Consider the following 12,858-nt stretch of genomic DNA (forward strand, 5'->3'; position numbering starts at 1 on the left):
GAGAGAGTGTGTGCGTGCGCACGTCTTTTTTGTTTGCCCCGGAGATTTCTGAATTATGAGGAAGATTTTTCCCTCCCTCCCCCACTTGAAGTTCCTAGGCAACCTCCTCTGTTTTCGGGGAGTAAAGCTCTTCCCAAGCAGCAGGCTTGCTCCCAGCAAAGAGCTTTGCAGAGGCCAGCACCCCGCCTCCCCTTTGCCAGAACACACGGCCCAAGTCAGGTACCTAGAAATGTGGCGGAGAAACAGGCATGACTATTCAAGAACTGACAAAAACTTGGAATTCAACTGATTGACAGATGGATGATCATTAACAGACAGCCACTTGGCTAGCTTTTCAGTTCCTGCACTGTGTGTGTGTGTGTGAGAGACTGTTTTATTTTCTTGCATAATATTTTTATATGCAGAGAATTACCATAGACTCAGACACAGTTGTGGCCCAGAGTGAAAGAATACAACCTTGTTTATAAGTCCTATTTTCATCCCTTCAGTCTAGTTGATACCAAAATAACTACTCCTTCCTTCTGGGGTAAGAACACACAAAGTGAGCAATTAAATATTATTTCGTCTGTTATCCTTGCATCAAAGCTGCTTCAAAGTGGGCCAGCTTTAGCTCAAATATTCTTAAAATGTTCTCTTTCCCCCACCATGGAATGCATGAGTAAGAGAGAAAGACAGAGCGAGCAAAGATGTTCACAGTAGCAAATACTAGAGTTAAGATGGCAAACTCACTGTATTACAAACCCTCTGTTTTCATGCCTTACATAGAGAGGAAGCAGATATGGATATACATAAATACAGACAATATACAACACATGAGAAAGAGAGAAAGTTCTATATACATATGTATGTCTAGAAGCTAACACTGGAAATTCTCTATCTATTTTTGTTTAATGCTGTATCTTAAACCACCAATGTCTCTAGTACAGAGTGCCTGTCCTATGCTAAACACTGTAGCTATTTTCCTTCCTCTCTCCAGCCAAAGAACAATAACTTCTTCCCGTGAGATCTGGTTTAAGACATTTGGAAAAAAAAAAAAAGTCAGAGGATCCCTTACAACTGTTACTCACATGACCAGTGCACCCGCTCTGTGTGTCTGCGACACACAGCACATGACCACCGACTCGCTGGCTCGGAGGAGACCGTCCTAACCTGTGACCACCAGGGCAACTCAGAGGGTGCATTATCTGCAGAATTACCTAGCAATCATCTCCCCTTAAATATCCCCCATCACCACCCCCCTGGCCATCAGAGCGAGGAAAAACCACAGAGCTGCTCAAATGCTCCAAAGAGCCCATCCCCAGTGGAGAAGCGGGGGCTAATCTGTCGTCTAGCTCTCTGCTAATCAGATAAGTTTATGACAGAAAGTCTTTAGACAGAGGTACTTTCAGCAGGCGTCTGGCTCCAGATTTTCACAGGATGCAGCAGACAAAAACAGACTTGGCTTCGGCAGCCACTGTCATCTGCCCCATTACTCCCCCCCTCCCATCTCGGGACCAAAATCTCAAAGCCTTTTAGCTTCCACTGCTTTATTTTCCTCCACTAAACCAGTGCAAATTCCCCCTTACGCAAGCAGAAGGCTAATTACTTAAGCAAGTCCGCAGGTGAGTGGGAAGCCCCTTTCCCCCTGTCCCAAGCAGTTTTGAGTCTTATCCTCTTTGAGCTGCCACCTTTAAGATGCATTATGCAAATATTTTGGTGTTTTAAGTCATTTATGAGATTAATTTGAAGTGATTATCGATTCTTTATAATCATGTATATCAATAACTGGATGCTGGGTACAGAGGACAAATGCAGATAAATGCTGCCATCAGCACTACGGGGAGGGGAGGGGAGGGGAGGGGAGGGGAGGAGGAGGTGGGATGGGCAGGAGCACAGAGGGAGAAAGGCAGAGAGCAGGAAGAGAGAAATGGGATAATAGCACCTTGCATCCTGAAGGAGTCCAGAGAACTGCAATGATGTGGCCATATCTACAGAACTATACCTAGAGATCACTTTATCCACCCCTGAAATGCAGCTGCCTCTGGGATGGAGCATGTCAACTGTTTTAACAGTGGGCAGCAACACTACTGCATGATTCTAAAGCAGTGGTTTTCAACCTTTTTTCATTTGCAGACTCCTAAAATTTTTTGAATGGAGGTGTGGACCCCTTTGGAAATCTTAGACATAGTCTGCAGACCCCCAAGGATCTGCAGACTACTGGTTGAAAACCACTGGTCTATGGTAACAATGACCTTTTTCAGACCCTTTAGACAGTCTGCGTAGCCAAAGGGATCCGTGGACTTCAGGTTGTAAACCACTGCTCTAAATGAAGAAAGCAAAGCAGAAAACTATATTCAGTGTAAATTACAAGGGGAAATCTAAGTGGAATGAAATATTACCCAGACCTAGCCCTAGCTTTCAAAATACACTAGGGATTTTTTATCAGAGGGGGAGCCGTGTTCGTCTGGATCTGTAAAAGCAGCAAAGAGTCCTGTGGCACCTTATAGACTAACAGTCGTATTAGAGCATGAGCTTTCGTGGGTGAATGCCCACTTCGTCGGATGCATGGGTCCAACGAAGTGGGTATTCACCCCCGAAAGCTCATGCTTCAAAACTTCTGTTAATCTATAAAGTGCCACAGGACTCTTTGTTGCTTTTAGGGATTTTTTGATGACCTCAAATACTCAGGACCACAGATTCAAAAAAGTATCTCAGCACCAAGGAAAAAGGAAAGGCCTGACGGTAGGGCATCAAATTACCAACGAAATCACCAGCAGCAATTCAGAGAGCAGGGAGGTATGTGCTCCTGAGAGGGTTACCAATGCAAGTATAGTACTGGACAGACCAACTCAGCCTGTGAAATCTGATGGGATCCTAGTAAAACATATAGCATGGCTGAAATGCCACAGCTGAGGATGAATTGATCCCTATGGGGAATATAAGACCAAAACAATGTGGGACGTTGATGTACCAGAGAAGGGGGCTGGGGCAGCTTTGAATGGGGAGAATTATCCCCGGGCGTTCTCTCTTGTCTGAGACGGCAAGCTCTTCGGGGTAGGGTGTCTGTACAGCATTTAGCACAGGGTTCCTAGGTCTACAGTTATATAAACAATAATTGGTGCTCTCCCACGTTTCCACGGACATCTGAGTTACATTTCCTTTTGGTAAAGGCCTGGGAGCTATTTTAGGAAGGCTTTAAATGCTGCAGGCCAAGTCCACCATGGGGCACAACTCCATTGTGTCTAAGGAGGCATCTTCCACTCTTATTCATGAATGGTACCTTTAATAAAGGATCTGGTGTGGGCAGGTTCTGCCCAGCTCCTACCAGGCTTTCTAGGGTCATGCAAGACAAAGAGAAGGCAACAGGATCTTTGTGCATGCAATGGTTGGGAGAAGCTCGGCCATCTCTACCCTGTGTGTGACAGAGGCAGACAGAAAACCCAGAGCTAATCTGCCGGAGAAAACACTGACTTCAGAAAATACCCTTCTAAACTCCCATAATGTAGACAGCTTCTCTGAAGCTCAAAAATGACTAATATCTCTTCCATTCCTACTCCCGTTAAAGTCAATGAGATTTTATCCCTTGACTTTAAGAGGAGCAGGGCTGGACCCTTAATATATTAGATTCTATATGATCATTCAATGTGGCATTTACAAATGTTCATGCTATTTGCCTCCACCCCGTGACTGGAAGCTCAATCCCCCTGTTCACCACTTTATCCACAAAAATATACCTCAGATTTTTATACATACTGTGCTCCCTCTTGACCTATATCTACTGTAATGTACCGACTATGCTCACGTCTGCATTAGAGCTTATTGCCCTCTACTGGATGATCCACAGAGAGGATAAGGGACCTACCACTGCTATCTCTTAAGGGACAGTTCCTTTAGCTCAGGTGGTAGAGTCCTGGCTTTGGAGGCAACTAAGATCTATAGGTTCTAGCCCCAGCTCTCAGTGTGTGTGTGTGTGTGTGTGTCATAGCTAGTCTACAGTACATGGATTTGTTATACGAGTCCCCTCCTTCTGGTCTGCCCTCATAACCTCTTCCCTTTCATACAGCCAAGCCAGTTAAAAGTGAGCAGAACACATGCAAAGCAACCAGCCTCTTGGGGCCCTGTTTCTTTGCGCCCATAATAAAAACCCAAGGTGTGTTGCATCACGCCTTGCCAGAGGAACCGGATGCTTTTTGAGAAGATTTGACAATACTACCTACCCTTTCCCCCAGTGGGACTGTGTGTCTAAATTCAAAGCATCTCCACCTCTCCCCACTCCTAATATACCTGCCAACAGTCCCAACCTCTCTTTCAAGACTTTCAGGGGCCTGGATCCAGCTCCTACTGAAACCTTTCCACCAAGCGCACAGGGAGTTAGATCGGGGTCCCAAACACGCAGCACGCAAGTCCTCCGAATGCTGCCCAAGAGGCACAGCTACAAGACGAAGAGCCCTTTGCGGCAAGAGCTGTCTCCCGGCAGGTGTCAGCCTAGTGCCCAGCACACCGGGGGCGCTACCACAGTATAAGGAATTAACAAATTCACAGGCTCAGGGTTCCAGCAGGGTCAGCCAGTGTTGGGTTCAGAGATGCCTTTCCTGGAAAGCAAGAACCAGGCAAGTCAAACCTGCAGCGACCTCACCTAGAAGACAGGTTTCTGAACTGGTTTTTAACATACTGCAGCCTGGTGCCTGCTGATATTAACCTGGCCTCAGACAATGCGGGCGTCTCCCGAAGCCTGGGTTTAAAGGCCAGCCGCTGCCCCGGTACACACATGTGAACCAATCTGCTCTTCAACTGCCTCTGGGAATGGCTCTGAAAGGGCCGAATCCCTAAATCCACACACACTTTTTAACTTGGGCCTTACTAGGGAAAATTCCCATTGAAGCCAATGGAGATTTTGCATCAAGGCTGGAGTAACGTCTGGGTGAGCACGTTGGGATTTAGGCCACACTGAGACAGGCAGTGTGATCTAGTGGGCAAGGCACTGGCTGAGAGCCAGGAAACCTGGGTTTTATTCCAAGTTCCAGCGCTGACCTGTTACGTGAACCTTGTGCGCATCACTTCCCCGCTCTGTGCCCCGGTATCGCCTCCTGCTCTTTGTCTGTGTAGACTGGACTCTCCCTTGGCAAACACAATGGGGCTCTGATCTTGGCAGGAGCAACCATAACACATACATAGGTTGTTATATTAATAAATAAAGATGTGGTGGGCAGGGGACAACCAACCAACGGTCATTCTCTACATGAACAAGAACTCTGCCTGCGCCTGTAATCGGCAAGGCCCCAGGAACCAGGGGTGCAGTGGTGTCTCCTACAAGCCAGTTCAACCCCCAGACTCCAAACTCTGTATTTCTTACATGCAATTCAGTGACCCCAAGAGGAAGCAGTCCTAGCTAAGGGGATGGGAGTAGGGGGAAGCTTTCTCCCTCAGAGAGGATTTTCCCCATCCGTGCAGCGAAGCTAATAATTCCACTCAGGTGCTCACTTCTAGTCCCAGCAGGATCACATCCTGCCTCACCTCTGTCTGAACCGTGGCTGGGCACCTATTAATACAGGCCATCACCCCCCCCGACACACACACACACACACACACACACACACAATCAGATTAAAGGTCTGATCCCTTCCAGTAGCATAATATTATATTTTAAAAACCGGATTAGAGCAGGGGGCTAGAGCAGGATACCGCTCTCCTGAAAGGTCAGGGAGGAGACATGCAATCTGCTGAAAGGCTGCAGGTTGCCATGGCAATATTTAATTTGTGTGGTTTTTGGTAATTAGCAGTTCTGAGCCCGTGGTAACACTGGTAAGATTCCATGGGGCAGAGACATGCATGATGGGGCAGGACTGCAAAGGATGCTTCTCTATAATAATATGGAGATATGCCTATCTCATAGAACTGGAAGGGACCCTGAAAGGTCATTGGGTCCAGCCCCCTGCCTTCACTAGCAGGACCAAGTACTGATTTTGCCCCAGATCCCTAAGCAGCCCCCTCAAGGATTGAACTTACAACGCTGGGTTTAGCAGGCCAATGCTCAAACCACTGAGCTCTCTCTCCCCTAGCCCTCTTGGTCATGCAATTTGCCCTTGCAGTAAAATGAAAGGTGCAAACCAGAGCACCCACACCTGTAGTCAGCTGAATGTGGGTAGAAAATAATAGGGCTTGATCCAACTGTGCCCAGGAATAGAGAGGCCAAGCTTTGGTCCTTCTGCAAACATACCCATCTTTCAGCAGAGATGGGTGAAGCTCGACACTCAAATCCAAAGCCCAACAAATGACAGAAGGTTCCCCGTACGTTTGCTTCCAGACAGATTTCAAACCAGGAAGTTTCCTATTTTCTAGCTCCGATGCTGCTGAAAACTCAAGAGAACATTCCCATAAGAGCTGAGCCCAGATAGAGGAAACTTTCATGAGGATCAGCTGATTTTGTGAAATTTCTGCCATTTGGGGCGGGGGGGAGGATGTGTGCGCAAAATCTCATGACAGGGCTTGTGAGATTTCAAGATTTTTTAATCTGAACTCAAAACTTAGCCCAGATTTGACCTCAAAGCAAAACTTTATAACCAGCCCAGCCCTAGATCTGAAATTTGGATCAGGGCACACACACAGGACAGTGTAAACCCTCAGTTGTTTTCAGTTCTCACTGACCTACTTCTGTTGCTCATTCTCTGCCTGAATCCATCATCTTGTCCTTGTGACATCACTCTTTGCTGCTGTGGATAGGAACACGATGTTACAAAGGATGAGAATTTCATCTGCACCTGCTGCTTGTTTGCTATATAAAGGATTGAGATCCTGTCTTCATGAAAATGTCCCTCCTAATAAAAGTGAGGGAAACGTGGCAGGCATCTTGAGACACCACAAAATCCTTGTAGGACCAACTCTGCATCATAGAATCATAGAATATCAGGGTTGGAAGGGACCTCAGGCGGTATCTAGTCCAACCCCCTGCTCAAAGCAGGACCAATCCCCAACTAAATCATCCCAGCCAGGGCTTTGTCAAGCTTGACCTTAAAAACCTCTAAAGGAAGGAGATTCCACCACCTCTCTAGGTAACCCACTCCAGTGCTTCACCACTTTTCCTAATATCCAGCCTAAACCTCCCCCACTGCAACTTGAGATCTTGTGAGGCCAAGGTGTAATGCTAGTTTTGGTGCTGTGTATGTGTTTGCTATTATGCTTTTCCATGTAACCTAAGAGAGGTCACCATTCTGCAAAGCACCCCATACATCTGTTCTTCCTAAGCCTCGTCAGTTTCTCCATTCAAAGAGCATCCCATGCTTCGCAAACCACTTTCTCTCCGACTGGATTTCCACTCGGCCGCTAGGCTCTGTCTCGCTGCCAAAAGCAACAGTTGGAGAAGTGGCTGGATATTATTATGGTGCAGGCAATCAAGTCCTAACGAAGCTGGGGCCCGGGTATCCATTTACCAAGAACACGGGAATGCAAGAAAACGGTGATAAAGGTGACGGATAAGCCAAACAAACAAACAATCAGCTCACCACAATACAGGGAGTGCCCGGTGCAACCGGCAGCCGTGAAGCTGAAAAGGTCAAGCTGGGACTGCCCCTCTAGCTGGGGATCGAGTGAGATGCAGAGCTGAAGCTACACAATCAACCATCAGGGCTGCTGTCCTTGTAGAACAGCTGAGCTCTAGTTACTTCCAGCTGGTGACAGACTGGATTTTACGTTCCTGTGGCAAATAAACCCAAAGCCTGGGAAACAGGTAAGTTTTGACCCACTTCCGCTTGTTCGACTGTGTTTGGAGCAGGTTTGGAAGCATCACCTTCTCAGCAGGAGCTCTGCTCCATGTAACGGTAGCATGGGAGTGACTATGTTAATACATGACCATGGCCGGTATGAACTAGCTTCTCCCAGAAACCTGAGCAAAGGCAGGCTGAGCTGAGTGCTAGAGTGCAGTTAGTAAGAGAGTGCTGTGCCTTCCCGCCTGACAAACTGGCTGCTTACTAAGCATTACAGAGGAGGAAGGAGAGGCTGTGAATATAGCATATCCGTCTTGGGTAGGATGGTGAGACACAGGGCATATGGGCTGAAGGTAAAGAGATAGAGAGGGATGCTAAGAAATGAACAAGGAAGTAAAAGAGAGAGTGTGTGTGAAAAAGGATGGAGTTCACGCACCTCAGGGGAAAGGAAGGAGAAGGAGATTTTCAGCGGAGGGCAGAAGGGAGTAGAACTCACTAAGAAAGAAGGGAAAAAGTGCCTGAGCGTGAGGAGGGGATTCACGAGAAGGGAGGAGAGAACTAGAGAGGGAGTAAAAGGAAAATCCTTCGAAAGGAAGAGAGAGTGTGATTGAAGGAAGAAAAACAGTGTGACAGCCCTAGGAAGGAAGGAAGGAAGGAAGCTCTGATGCTAGGTAGGAAATGAAGACAGCTGATGAGCCGCACTCAGCACTTTAGAGCCTCTGGTTTCCAATGTCAGCAAATAAAAGAGGTCTTTTTCCTTTACAACCTTTTGCACAATGAGGCTCAACTTGAGAGAGGGCTCCCTCGCCAACCTCCTTCAGGTCGGCTCCCGAATGCGCAGCAAGAACAAACCCAGGTGAAAATGCCAGGCCCCCTGGGCAAGCTCTCTTGCCAGTGTTTCGTAGCACTGCCCACCCGGTCCTAGAGCTCTACGAGCATGCCGTCATTTACACTAGTGCACTTTGCACAGGCGTAAGCGATTAAGCAAGGAGCAGGGCCGTTCTTTAGCTTCATAGCCAGTCCCTCCCACATCTGCCAGTCTGAACATTTACCATCCCGTTACAGCGTTCGCAATCAACACCATTCAGAGGCCATTAACCCTGATGATTCGCATAACCTAATAACCTTCAGGCAGCGAAGACCCCAGCAATGTGATTAGCCCCGGCAAGATTTCTGGTGAAAGAGCATTTCAGGAGATGGTTAAGGAAATCGAGAGGCATCTCTCCCTTAAATCTGCCTCGTACCAAAGGAGAAATCCAACTAGGCTATGAAAAATGCACGATTCGTGTATTGCCCTGGGAGCAAAGAGATCACCACCTGAGCCAGTCGTTTCAAGACATACATGATAGGGAGCACACCCTCCAGATTCCACATCAAATCTTCAGACTAACCCAGAAAAGAGCCTTCCCCACTCCCTTTGAGAAAAGCCATCCTGGATTTTACAACAAATCCAGTCAGTGCTGGGGAAGGAGGTTGGGAGTCCAGCCACTGCTGCATGAATACCCATCCAAGGTAGACACAACCCACAAAGCGGTGGCAGAGCACCTCACTTGCTGCCTCTCAGTGCTTTGCTGGAAGGAGCCCTCAGGGCTCTGGGAACAGCAGCATGAGACATGCAAATAAACTGCGGCTACAAACATTACAGCTGGATGAAGAAAACATCGTTAACGTTTCCCATGAATGCCCTGATTGCTGCACTGTCTACGATTAATGGAACTAACAGGTTGTCTGTCTTCCACCAAGCCTACTGGTCTGATCAGGCCCTCTGTAATGGCAGCATAATGGTCCACCAGTGGTAACTGGATAGCTCCACCGTTTACAGGAAAACAAGCTTGAGAGGCGCTACTGCTGGAAACGTAATCCAAAGGGAAGGTTTTTGATTGGTGGGCGGTGGCACAAAGTTCTCCGGATTCTTTTATAGAATCTCAGCGCCCCAGTTGTTGCCTAGCTGCTACAGCAAAGGGCATTCTATCAACGCAACTGATCGGGATTGGCCCCAAATCCATTTTGTTCCTCTGATAAGAAGCTTGTTACCTGTAGAGGAGGCAATGTTGGCAGCATCCTAGCAGCAGTTTTAACGTGTCTAAGGATCTGTCTACGCTGCAATCAGAGGTGTGACTGCAGCAGGTGTCGACATACCTGAGCTAGCTTGGATCTACCTAGCTCCAATAACAGAGCAGTGGCACCACTGGCTGGACAAACCCATCAGGGACCCTGGGTATGCACTCAAGCAGCTAGCCCATGCTGCAGCGGCTCCATTGCTATTGTTACTGGAGCTAGCTCAGGCATGTCTACATGTGCTGCGCAGTCACACCACTGACTGCAGTGTAGACACACCCAAAGAAGGGTGACAAATGAAACAGCCAAAAATAGCTCAGGCCCGGGGGTGCGGGTGGGGGATGAGGAGACTGACAAAGAATTGCAAAGAAACACCGCAAATAGGAGAAAATACAGTTTAAAAACTTGAATCTTTCCCTCTTTGGGCTGGAAATCCTTTCCGTCAACTGGAAACCACAGGCCTCCCCCTGAACTGTCCCCATCATGAAGAATTCAAGGTGGAGAGAGTTCAGAATGAGGACTTCATGTGCCAACTCCCCTCCCCGGCACTTATGCTGGTCCATGACCCACAGACTTTAAGGCAGCTGCCCTTGTGTAACAGAGAGGAGAATTAGGCCCACTGCATCCAGACGGAAAAGCAGAAACAGGCGCTGCACCACACCCCGGAGCCAGCTATCCGGGAGGTTGTAAGACAAGGCAGCTAGGGTCACTACAATGGTACCGACTGAAGTGCGAGTGGACGATGAGGTACAGTGGTCAGTCACACATCACAGAGAGCCCTAAGATGTGTGCGGGGGGAACCACGCATTGAATTATTTGCAAGGCTTAACGTAACGCGCAATGTGCTGGATGGACAGTTCAAGCCTCCAATTATTATACACAGAACAGGAGCCGCAAGGGCAGCAGCTAGGGAAAGAGCAGCAGTATGGAGCAATTCTGAAGTTCCTTCTATTATCTAAGCGCTACCCAGATGATTAACTAACGAAGGTCCCAATCCTGCAAGGTGCTGGGTGCCCCCAACTCCCGTCAGTTATGCTGGGAGTTGAAGGCTGCTCAGGATCTTGCATTGCCTTGCTAACGAGCCACAATCCTGTCCTGCAGCCCAGGGGGCTATTGATCCAGGAGTGAAAAAGGTAGGTCAGCCTCTTGGCTGAGACGGACAAGCTGGCAGCCAATGAAGGAGCAGCTACGATGGAACCTCCAGCAAAGCGTTCACACCACACAACCAGGGAAACAGACTGAGACGTACCAAACTCTCCCCACTCAGGGCGCTCGGACAGCGACAGCTTTTGACGATTGCTGACCCAAGCCAGACCTCAAACCTCCAGCTGTGCCTTTAAAGGTGTTTCATTTACCAGCATTAGCCGCGAGCAGTGTCTTTAACAGGGAGAAAGATGAAAGGACTAATGGATGGAGACAATTAACCAAAAAATAAATCAGTGTCACAGTCGCCACATCTAGCGGAGGCGGCCAGGCGCCTGCTGGGTCTGGGGAGACTTTCAATGCGCTGCTCAAAGTGACAGGGGTGAGAAATGAGCAAAAAGTTGTTTAAAATCCTAATCTGTTTCCAGAAGGACCGCGTCCCTCATCCCCCCGGCACCAGGGGCAATAGAAAAAGCATCACATCCCTGCAAGGGCCAGACCCTGTTCCTCTCTGCGGAGAGGGCCAACACAAGCCCAATGCATCTCTTAAATGCTCAAAACAGGGCTCAAGGAAAACGTAAATGATGCACAGTCCCTCTATGCACGGGTGAACTGCACCTTGCTTTGCTGCACTGCAGATCAGCAGCACACAATCTTGCCTCTCCCCGCTGAAGAAAAAGATCGGGTCAGAAACTCAGCTGGTGCAAATCAACATACAGCTCCGATTTCAGTACAGCTAAGCAGATTTACACCAGTTGAGGTCTGGCCTGTTGTAGCTGACACTGGACCTGAAAACTTTTGGGGTTACACTTAATAAAATTACAAGCAAGGTAAGGAGACTATGACTCGCTTGTCCAGGAATGATGGAGGACTGATTCCAGCTTTGGAAAAGGACAGAGACCTAGAAAGTAACATGGGAGGAAATAACACTGAATAGTCTCTCTTTTAAAATACATTTCACTGACTCTCTGTCCCCTTAATGATCACTCAGCAAATGCAGGGATTACATTCAATTTCACTGATCAATACAGTTGCCATAAAACTGTCCCAATCCTCTGCCCCTCCCTACAATAAAAAATAAAATCCAATACGTAAAATCAGCAAAGAGTCCTGTGGCACCTTATAGACTAACAGACGTATTGGAGCATGAGCTTTCGTGGGTGCATCCGACGAAGTGGGTATTCACCCATGAAAGCTCATGCTCCAATACGTCTGTTAGTCTATAAGGTGCCACAGGACTCTCTGCTGCTTTTACAGACCCAGACTAACACGGCTACTCCTCTGATACTTAATACGTAAAATGAGTAACAGCAACGTTTGCAGTGGAAGAAAATGATGGCATTTATTAAGGGAAGTGGAGAGTGCGTGCAGGTGAGTGCCAGGTGTCTGCCATCACCCGCCTCCTCAAGAACATACTTAGCATTTCAGCATTTCCAGCGCTCACAGGATACAGGTCCTGTTCAGGTGCCTACTCGCACGGTTTATCTGGCTCAGGGAACAGGTTCAAACTCCGTTTACTCTGCAGCTGCTTCTTGCTGCATATCAAATACACCAGTCCTAATCTGGCCAAGTTCTCTGCCCAGCCAGGTTGATACGTCAGGGAACAACACAGAGTTTGCAAGTCTCATGATATGGCATTGCCAGGGCTTGCAGGAACTGAATTTTAACAAGACTAGGTGATATTCTTGTTCCCTTTTCACACTCACCAAACCACGCTTATTTGTAAAGCTGGGTTAAGTATGACAACGGCGTCACGGTCGGGGCATCATCAGAGTCATTTAACCACAGGCAAAGAGTGAGAGCGTGTCACTCAGAGCTGCGTACACTGGAGCACACACCCAGGGATGGGACAGGCATGTAAATCAGCCAGTGACTGTGCTAGAGAAAATAACAATCTTTTTATGGAAGCCATTGAAGGGAAACCCGGACTGGTCTATAAATATTGTCACATCACTAGAGTGCTGAGAAAACAACCTTA

General features: G+C 47.8%; 1 protein-coding gene across 10 annotated transcripts in view; it reads right to left on the reverse strand.

Moving 5' to 3' along the window:
• Positions 1-12,858, reverse strand: part of SAMD11 (sterile alpha motif domain containing 11) — a 178,842-nt gene that overhangs the window by 71,659 nt on the left and 94,325 nt on the right. The gene's annotated exons all lie outside the window — the stretch shown is intronic.

Source organism: Mauremys mutica, chromosome 21 (genome assembly GCF_020497125.1).
Source record: "Mauremys mutica isolate MM-2020 ecotype Southern chromosome 21, ASM2049712v1, whole genome shotgun sequence".
NCBI lineage: Eukaryota > Metazoa > Chordata > Testudines > Geoemydidae > Mauremys > Mauremys mutica.